General features: G+C 48.3%; 1 protein-coding gene across 2 annotated transcripts in view; it reads left to right on the top strand.

Moving 5' to 3' along the window:
- Positions 1 to 1,464: 1,464 nt before the first annotated feature.
- Positions 1,465 to 10,610, top strand: part of LOC144106962 (uncharacterized) — a 134,455-nt gene continuing 125,309 nt past the window's right edge. Inside the window, exon 1 of one of the 2 annotated variants that reach the window (XM_077639927.1) lies at positions 1,465 to 2,504. The gene's annotated coding sequence lies outside the window, so the exon portion shown is untranslated. The remainder of the gene's footprint in view (positions 2,505 to 10,610) is intronic. The other variant, XM_077639928.1, reaches the window with a different exon arrangement.

Raw genomic sequence — 10,610 nt, 5'->3', positions numbered from 1 at the left:
GCGGTCACCCGCATTGGAGTAATGCGAAAGCATTGACGCCTCCTTGACACTCGTCGCCTCTTTTACGTTAGAGATCATTGCGGTAACCCGCATTGGCATCGGTTTTTTGCCCGTTTCGAGTTTTAAAACTTGGCGCCACGCTTTTGCTCCGTCCACAATTCCGGTTTTTCAAACTTGGCGCTACGCTGTAGGTCCGCCTACTTCCAGCGTTCTCAAATTTCGCGCCACTTTTGCGCCGGCCCCGTCATTTTTTGGACATTTTTTGCTCTAATTCATTAACCACTCATCCGATCTTGAAAATTCTTTTTGCGACATCAGCCTCACGTCGTCCGCTATCGATCGCAACCCTTCGTTTAGAGCTTTCTCTTCTGAGTCCCTCACAATTGCTGCGGACATGCTTTGCGGACACGATCCCTGTCGACATAGCGTAGTAATGTTTTCGCATTAATAACAAGAGGTTGCAGGATTGGTTATGGAGATGAAGGCAATCCCATAAGTGCCGGACAGGATACATAGTATGTATGCAGTTTTACGTTAGGACAACGTTACGTTAGGGCAGTCCCGCAGTTTTACGTTAGGGCAGCCCCGCTGGCAAGGGGACTGCTTTTCCGGCACCATGCAAAGGAAAAAGCCTTCTAACGTCTATCCATTTATAAAAAAGGAATTCTTTGAGAGTGCGCTGTTACCGAGAAAAAAAATAACGGAAAAGTGTCAATTCCTGATGCCGTGCTTACCTCCGTGTCGGGAGGGTCTGTTGCTAAGTTAAATGAAGCAGTCGATGATCATCTGAAACAAAAGAGGAAAAAAATCAAGTAAATGTAAGGAGATACTGACATGTATCATGAAAATATTGTTGGAAAAGGACGCAAAAGAGGAAACACAAGGAAAAAAAAACAGAGTACCAGCATTGATTCTCAACATCATTAATTGCAGTCAACAAAGAACATATTAGTAGTAAAACACAAACAACAGCAACAAATAAAATGGGATCAGTGCTTCTGTGACTACCATGTATTCGAAGTTGCCTGTTAAATAAATAGTTTAATTTGGACTCACCGCTGGTCCAATGGACTTCTTCGCAATATCGCTTGTCTTTTGTGCTTTTGTTACACATCGTGGAACGCCAATTCGCCCAACTTTTGGTTTCCAAGTAGTGAAGTTCGTTAAGTGAGCCGAAAAACCACGCAAAGTGGCTTCAGTAGCAACTGCTCCGTTTGTGGTCACGTGACCGCCACAGCGGACCCATTTTGATTTGTAAGTGGTGAAGTTCGTTAAGTGAGTTGGAAAACCTCACAGAGCGCTTTCAACAGTAACTGCTCCATTTCTGGTCACGTGACCGCCACAGCGGACCAATCAGAACGGGCCGCTCCGCTCGGCACATCGAGAATCGCCGCCGAGAGCGACATCTCGCGTCGCGTGTTTGCACTACGCGCGGAGGCTGACTCCGCTCTCTCCAGCCGCTCCGCTCTCCCCTCGGTGGCTGCTGGATGCGGCGGGTGCCTCTTTTACTTTTCCAACCTGCTCCGCCGCTGCGCCGCGAGAGAAGCTGCAGAGGAACGGGTCCGTCCACTCGTCGGCATGTTTGCGCTGAGCTTACAGCGCCTATCGCGAGCTCCGCCGCCGTCCGCTGCTGCTGTGAACTCGCGGCGCCGAGTGTCATGACCCAACGGCGGCAACGGACTGCCGTCGCTGCTCGCGCTTCGCCAACGCCGCCGCACAGATTTCTCCGCTCGACGACAACTGTCGGTGCGTTTACTCGGAGCGAGGTGCCTTCGTACCGTGCGTCACAAAACAGTCTGCTGTCACTGACCGAACGCTGCTGTTCTCTGGGATGTTGTGGTGCATCGTGACAGTTTACTAGCCGTCGACTCCCTGGCTCGAAGAGTGATTTCCGTTCTCCCTCAACAGCACACGACCACAACGGCGCTGTTATAAGTGCGGTCATCAAGCGTCGATCTTCCCTCTCTGGTCAGTAATAGTGATTTCTGCGCGTTTAGTGACGTATATCTTCTTCGTGTGCTTTGTGTGCGCTTCAATCGCTGTCGTCTGCTTCGGGGAAATTTTTGTTTGTTCTTCGGATGCTATCGTCTGCTAACACCCCGCGCGACTGACGCGGTGGGATATTCCTCAAAGAGAGCTCCGTCTTCTGCTTTTGCCACTTAGGAAAAGTGTATTTTTCGTCTGCGCTTGAAATTCGTCTGCTTCGGCCTTCCTGTAGCAACAGAAACCCGAAGGCCGAGTGGGGATTTTTCCGTTTTTTTATTCGCGCACCTGTGCCTTGAGGCGCCAACTCGCGTCTGGATTCGTGTCTGTTCGCCGCTTTGAAAGCCGTTTTCGCCACCGCCAGCGTCGTTCGCCGTCGTCTGCAGACACCGACGTCGCCGACGTCGGAAGTTTCGCCGTCTGCGACCTACGTGTGTGTGTTGGATATTGAACGCCGCCCGGCTGTTGGGGATCCCGCTGGCGCACCTGTCCGACCAAGAGGCAGCAGCAGCAGCACCAACGTGAGTGGAGCCGATTTTATGATTAGTTGCGTGCCCATGCCGCCGGACCGGTTTCAGTCCGTGGGATAGCCGGCTCTGCCTGGGCCCCCTGCCTATCCCGTCCGGAGGAGAGTCTCGGCGGCACAGCCTTCGAAAAGGGCCCCCCCTTCGCGTGCCTGTATTACAGCAGCGTCGCCGTCTTTTTTCTTGGCCGCTTGGTTTTTTGCGGGCGCGCACGCACGCTCGCCCCGGCGTAGATAGATTGGCTTGGCTTGGCTTGCCCGTGTGTTATAGAGAGATGTCGTCTGCTTTTTGCGCGCAGAGCACCGCAACCCCTTCCTTCCTTTCTACATCGCCTTCTTCCTTCGGCGTCCGCGCTCTGCCACTCAACCTTCTTTGTTTTGTTCTTCGTATGGATAGATAAGCTTGAGTAGCTGGATGCACTCGGAAGAAGTTAACCCTTTGCTTTTCCTCGGTACTGCGTCCGCTGCGCCCCGGCTCTGTGTGGCCGTTTTCTCTTCTTCATCGGTTGTTCTGCGAACGTCTTAGAGCCAGGGCGAGTTTTTCGTCTGCAAGGCGGCTTCGCTTTAGGCTTCTTTTGTTTTGTCGTCTGCTGGAGGGGCCCGCTTAACTTCTTTGGTGGCGGCGCGGCAAAGAAGATAGGCTGCATGACAGTGAGATGAAGTTTCGTTTTCTCTTACCTGCCCGAACGTTGCCGGGCTGGCAGGCAGGCAGGTTGGCGGTGGGTTTGGCTTGAGAAGTCGTCTGCTGCTAAGACGGCGCGTGCAGGATGGCGTTTCGCTGTTTGTAATCTTTCTCTGCGGCTGCGTGACGGAGGGCGTCTAACTCTCTATGCCTTCTGCACACTCTGATACCTTGTACTCTGTATCTTTTTGTAACCACTGTGATGAGAGAGCCTAAGTGCCTGCTTAAGCGCGGTATATTGTTGCAGCGTAAAAAGCTTGAGCAAGAAGGGAGTGTCGTGTTTGCGAGTCCTCTTGAGGGGTGCTGTAGGAGGAGCTCCGGTGAAGCGAGGTCAATGTTTGGTTGATTGTTTTGTTCTTCAGCGCTTCTTCTTGCTTTTAGAACAAGTGGCGTCCCTTTTCAGGTTTAGATCGCTTGGCGGGCGATGCCAGAAATGCGTTGTCAGGCGTGACACTGAAGCTAGAGCGTTTATGTTAATATCTTGTCAGAGCGCAGCGCCCTTGAGGTGGATGCGCAGAATATAATGACTTTGAAAGTGAACAGCGACACCAATTGAGCAGCCCACGCGTGTAGAAAGCACAGGGACCTACGTGTTGCTTGTGAACGCCAGAGTATGGATTGCTTTACGAACTATAGTATGAACTAAAGCTGTGTGAATATGGTGGAGACCAGATTTATGCGCTGAAAGTGATTGTTAAAAAAGGGGAGGGGGGGAGAGTGCACAGTGCTTACAACAATGTATGCCAATCGAACCTTTTTGTCCAATATTCTTGGAGAAAAATTTTGAATATTGCAGAACTGTAATGTACTGGTATAGTAACAATGAAGGCAATGCTCCATTCTTTCGATATATAGCAAAATCTTTATATAGTGTTTCCATCGCTCGAATCGAGCAGTTAAGAGTGCCATAGAAAACCGATGGGGATTTTTTTTGACAGTAGCGAAAACGTTAATAGCAAAAAAATGGAAGCAAATATATATTGATTGTTATAGTGAAGTTATACAATATATGAAAAAAATTGCGCTCATAAACTCTTTCCCGTTCAAAAATGTTTTTGTCCAGAATTGTTGGGTATGGACAACATTTCCTTAGTGGAGCAAAGGCAGCGGCTCCGATACCTGATTTTGAGTAATTTGCGACGTAAAAAGTTGTCCCACTTTTAACACATTGCCTTTAAATGCCCAGAGACATAGTAACGTCAACAACGTGCCCCAGATGTGTCCATAACCTGCTTTTCAGAAGTTCTACTAATGGTGACGGGAACCACCTAACGCGCCGGCACGAAAAATATATCGCGAACATGCGCAGCTTCAGTAAGTCGCACGCTTTACTTATTGATAGTATCCGTGTACCTTTTCGCGAATTTCTACGTCTATTGTACGCTACCTTTGAGTCCCGCCGTTGTAATCGGCCTTGTCGATTACGAGTGCTCTCTGCGACACCTGGCCGGTGCATCGGGACCGTGCAAAAACAATGCGCAACAGGCCCATACAAAAATGTCCTATGGCCGGCTATAGGATTTTGGCCCAAATAGCTATAAACCTTCCCTATTTCTATCTATAGCTGTATATACAGGCTGATATATTTTTCTATAGAGAGCTTAAGACAGTTGTATGGTTCCAAAGCTATAGCTTTAGTGGCATAGATTTTTCAATAGCTGTCAATAAGCACCTCTGTGGGTGCTTATATGCGTTCATAAAAGGCCATAGACGGACATAGCTTTTTCCACAGTCGCCCATAGGACGTTTTTGTATGGGGGGGTGTGCCGAATGCAGGCCTGTTATCAAAGTGTCCAGATACGATCAAGTATACGCACCCAGAATCGCGAAAGCGCTAACTCTTAACGCGAACGCTAGACCGGTGTTGGCACGTTAACGCCGCTCCTGGGTAAAGAATTCGGCTAACGTGCGGGCTAGCTATACCTTTAGTAGCCGCTACTCTATGCAATAAGCACAGTGCACGCCAACAGCGCAAACCGCTCTCGAAAAGACAGGGGGGTGATGTATCTGTATCTACTGACGCGTGTTATTGGATGGAACGCTTGCGAGTCGTGGCGTTTTCGCATTTTGCTTGATGTCTCAATAGCTTGAACTTAGTTTGTAGCGGTTTCGGAGGACGTATACTGTTAAATGAGAAAACCGCATTGGGCTCGCGTTATTTAGACGAAGAAAGTGCAACAAATCCATTGTACTAAATAGGACAGCCCCTTCTTTCTGTTGTCCAATCCGCCCCTTCCAAGACATACGCATAAATCGGCCGCTCCTGTACTGACATCCGTGTAACTGTCCTAGATATTGAATCGCATGACGCTGCTTTCTTCAGCAGAGCGCTATTTCGTAGAAATTCGACTGTACACGTTGTCACACCGTCCCCATGGAGGGTATGCAAATTTTGCTTTGTAATTTTATTTCGTCTTCTTTTGCGTAAGCTATTTACGTGTTAACGTGCAGTTGCTATCCTTTTCCTGTGGGTTTAATTTATGTTCAGGAATATTTAGTGTGCATTCGTTATGTCGTGGCACGAATCTCCATGGTGCCTTTTTTTTTTTTCATTTCGCGTGATCTAAATTGAGGTTACTCTGTACGTTTTTGAACGCAGAATGTACCGCCATAAGACTGAATTTAGCAAGAACTGAGGATGGGATCAGCCTGTGGCGAAACTTTTATGCAGATATTTAAAGGAGCTGATGCCTTTTGTGAGAGCGAAGAGTTTTTTTAGCAGCCTCTGAAATGTTTTACCTTGATAAAACTTAAGCATTCCATTGGCATTAAAAACAAATAAACATAGGAAAAGGTATAAGTATGGCAGCACTCAGCAAATAAACTGGGATGGGAGTAGGGGCTTAGAACACGATCGGCTCTTCAGTTTGGTTTTATATAGTTTCTTTATTCATGTAATAGCCCATATTAAATTTCTCTTGCTTCAGGATTAAAAGTTTCGGTGCTATGCTTTTTCACTGACACTTTCGAGTGCTAATTACTCTTACAGGAAATCTCTCAAATGAAACTCCGTATGCGTTAGAATTTCTAACTAAGCCTCAGGGTCGTTTCCTCCGCTGAACTGAGCCATCAACGCTCTCATCAAAGCTGTCTGTGGACGACTGGGCGGCCTCCAGGCCTGCGCGCGTCCCAGCTAATGTCGATTCCTGCACCGCACAGACAGTCATCAGTGTGCACATCCGCCCCCTCCCCGTTTACACATCTCTCCACATCCGATGTGCGCGTGTATACGTGTGCGCACGCATGCACAAAAGTTCGTGCGTGTCTCTGTGCTCGCCGTAAACGCGGAGATACGAAGAAGAAAATAAAAGCTTTCCCGCGCGCAAAACGATTTTAAACTCGCCCTTCGGCCACTTTTATAGCCGCCGCGAGACCATTATAAAGCCGACGTGGTCGCATCCCGCGACAAGGCTCTGCCATTTTCCTCCCTCGGTGTGGGAATGTGTGGCTTATCTGTGTGTGTGTGTTCGGACGCGCCGAGACGATTAGAGACTGCACTGCTTCCTCCTTTCCACCAGGCGGAAGGGGAGAGGGAGGGAGTATTGCGACGGTGGGGCTGTTTGGACTGGCGTCAGCTGCTTGCCGCAGCAACCATATTAGGAAACAGAAATGCAAAGTTTTGGCCGTGATTAAAACAACGAACACGAAAAGTGAAAGGCCTTTTGACTAGCCGGTCAGCGAGGACATGCTTTGCGGGCTAAAATTATCAACGAAAGCTGTGTGAATATGGAAGAGGCCATATGTTTGTGCTGGGAGTGATGTTTAAAAAAAATGAAACTCAATGCACAGTGCTCGCAACAATGTACACGAGTCTGACCTTTTTGGAACCATGTCCAACATTCGTGGACAAAAATGTTGAATATTGCAAAACTGTGAGGTAATGGCACAGAAACATTAAATGAAATTGTCCATTCTTCCGATACGTAGCAAAATCTTTCTTTTAAATTTTTTCAATTGATCGCATCGAAGAGCTCAGCCTTCCATTGAAAACCAATGGGGATCACTTCTGACGATAGCAGAAACGTTAATAGAAAAAAGAAAGGCGTCTGTCAACAGGTGATCTGCGGATATATTGATCGTAAATAGTGAAACCTGCCATTGTAATAAAAATTGCGCTCATAAACTCTTTCCCGTGCAAACATGTTTTTGTCCAAAATTGTTGGGTACGACCCAGAACATATACAGTTAGGCATCTGTCCCGGCACACCTACGAACGTTTTCATACTTTCGGCTCTTGAACGCTTGGCCAGCGCATCTTAACGTACAGTTGGGGGCAAAATTCTTTGAACCGGCGTGCACCTTGAACGAAGTAGATAGCTCTCTCTATTTTTAGCTGCCGGTTGGATAGAGCTGTCGGCTTTTTTTTACGGAGCACGTGGTCCAGAGACTTTTGTCCCCGGCGTTACTTGTGGACGAGCATGTAAGTGGGTAGAGGTATGTTGCTTAAAGTTTGCCTTTAAACAAAAAATTCAACGAAGTTTATGCCTAATGATCTTGGACTATGCATATCGAAACGAATACAAATATTAATTAAAAATGAATGGCCATGGAGGAGTTTGTTGTTCAACGCAGAATAAATCAGAGTGTCATCGTCGAAAGCAGAAACAGGGTAAACAGCCTCTAGCGCAACTTGAGGTGTGTAGTGATACGTGGCCGCATCCGCTGCTGTTCGTGGCGCTGCAGTCACTCACTGTACTGGCCATAATTTATAAACAGAATAAACAGACAAGCCCCGCCGCGGTGGCTCAGTGGTTAGGGCGCTCGACTACTGATCCGGAGTTCCCGGGTTCGAACCCGACCGCGGCGGCTGCGTTTTTGTGGAGGAAAAACGCTAAGGCGCCCGTGTGCTGTGCGATGTCAGTGCACGTTAAAGATCCCCAGGTGGTCGAAATTATTCCGGAGCCCTCCACTACGGGACCTCATTGTTCCTCTCTTCTTTCACTCCCTCCTTTATCCCTTCCCTTACGACGCGGTTCAGGCGTCCAACGATATATGAGACAGATACTGCGCCATTTCCTTTCCCCCAAAAAACCAATTATAATAAACAAACAACGGAAGCGCGCTGGCCAATCACGAAGTGGCATTCCAGGCTCCAGCTGTACGTCACGTACGAACTGAACTGCTGACAACGGAAGCGCGCTGGCCAATCACGAAGTGGCATTCCAGGCTCCAGCTGTACGTCACGTACGAACTGAACTGCTGACAACGGAAGCGCGCTGGCCAATCACGAAGTGGCATTCCAGGCTCCAGCTGTACGTCACGTACGAACTGAACTGCTGACAACGGAAGCGCGCTGGCCAATCACGAAGTGGCATTCCAGGCTCCAGCTGTACGTTACGTACGAACTGAACTGCTGACAACGAAAGAACGGGCAGAAGGACGAACCTGATTTCTCTGAACGGTTCGACGAGCTTAAATTTGCAGCTTTCACAGCACTGCACAGTTTTCTTGTTGAGAAAGGCTCCAGAAGAAATAAGGAAAGGGTGGGGGGATAAGAGGGAATAGGATGTTGTGGACGTGCGGGGGTGCTTTTTCTTCTCGCTTTCGACATCTTTACCGCAAACCTCTCCACTCTCCTTTCCTCCTCGCTTTTCCGCAATCGCCCTTGGCGTTTATACGCGTGGAGTCATTAGGCTTCGAAGCCCAGCGAGGGGGAAGGAAGAGCGATCATGATTTCCAGCAGCGTTTTTCGAACACTGCTGCCTCACGGCACGGCAGGCGTACGAAAGGCTTATGCAGCTTCCCTCTGTGTTTCTACCAATGCGACACGCTGGTCGCTTATTGCACGTATCTTTTGTCCAAGGCAGGAGCAGACCTGACGAGAGGAGGAACTGACAGTCGTGGTCGTGACCGTTCCTTCGTTTTATTATTTTTTACTTTCCTTTAGCGGTAAAGCGTGCGTAAATGGCCGTCGCGATGGTTTGACGCATGATGGTTTGTTCCCGGCATCTGCCTGACTACCTCTTTTGTACGGGCAACTCCGTGTCAGCTAGGCCTAACGCTGTTCGACCTTAAACTACCCTGAGCATGCCGTGCTTTGTTTCTCTAGGGCGTTTCAGTTTTCTTCTTCTTCTCGTCGTCCACTGCTTCATCGAGAGGCCTTGAGAGGAAATCTACATGACCTGTCTTTGATGACGAGTCGTTCTATCGCGTATTGTTTTCTCAGCCTCTTTTATTTATTTTTTTTTTCGGAGCAATGTCCATTGTGATGCGTTAATGCTTCGGTTCGCTCACAAATGATGCCCTTGCGGCTGTCGATGGGTATTTTAGTTATTTTTTGACGTCTAAAGACTTCGTATGTACTCAAACTAGGGGGAAAGAGTGGCTTCGTGCTGCCCCGTGTCTTGTCCTTGATGGTTCGAGCTTGTTGCGGAAGAAAGGTGTCAAGAGCTCGTCAGTGAATGGGTGGGGAGCTCTGTGTCACATTCACGCATTTCTCTAGCTTCGGGTTTATAGAGAACAATGGTGCACCATATTTGAGTGGACTGAAGGGAGCCGAAGGCAAAGTGCTATGCGATATAAAAGGAGACGCTTAACCTGCACTTGTGCACAAAAATTACGCTTTAATCGCTGCGTCGCACTTGGTAACGTGCATTGGGAGGCTCATTCGACGGCGCTAATTGCTTGGAAAACAGCAACGGTGTGAGGCTAGCATTCGTACGAGCGCAGGAGTCGATGGTTGTTTAATTATGAACAGGTACGGCACGTATACAGTCTTTGCCAAAAGTAACCGGGCAACAGTGGATCCTTTCTTTGCCGCGTAGGGAACCACTGATGGCAGCCCTTAAGCTCTGAATCTGTGTAAAGCAAGGTGAACCCTTGACCTCACGTTCTGACGCCTTTCGGTCCTTAGGGGGGCCGTAAAGGCTCCGTTTAACGGTTTTGAAGCAAAAACCTCTTGCTCGGTTACTTTTGGCAAAGGGAGTACGTGCCATATCTGTTCATAATTTAACGTCACAGAAATCGTCATAGCCTATGAGAGACGCCTTGTTGAAGGGCTCCGGATTAATTTAGACCACTTATGCTTCTTCAACGTCACTGGCATCGCGTAGCGCGCGGGTGTTTTTGCATTTCGCCTTCATAGAAACGCGACCGCCGCGACCTTGCGTTTAGCGGCTGAATGCCGTAGCGAATTAAGGCCTCAGTGGGAATCTCTTAATTCTGAACTGTTCCCTTTCTTAATGAAGCGGGCTGTACATGAACTTACATCCTGTTCCCTTTCGTGACACTTAATGAATAAAAATGCACCTGCTGTAGGTTAAAGTTAGGTCGACTTGACACGGATAACCGCCTTTTGTATTGTTCATGTTGCTTGTTTGGGATGTACGATCTCAGTTATATTTGGTGATAAAAAAACAACATTATGAATACGTTATTTCAGATACGCGTTCATGCCTTCCTAGTACTTGATGTGGAGAGGCT

The sequence above is a fragment of the Amblyomma americanum genome, chromosome 10, assembly GCF_052857255.1.
Source record: "Amblyomma americanum isolate KBUSLIRL-KWMA chromosome 10, ASM5285725v1, whole genome shotgun sequence".
Lineage (NCBI taxonomy): Eukaryota > Metazoa > Arthropoda > Arachnida > Ixodida > Ixodidae > Amblyomma > Amblyomma americanum.
This window is presented reverse-complemented; position numbering and strand designations above follow the sequence as displayed.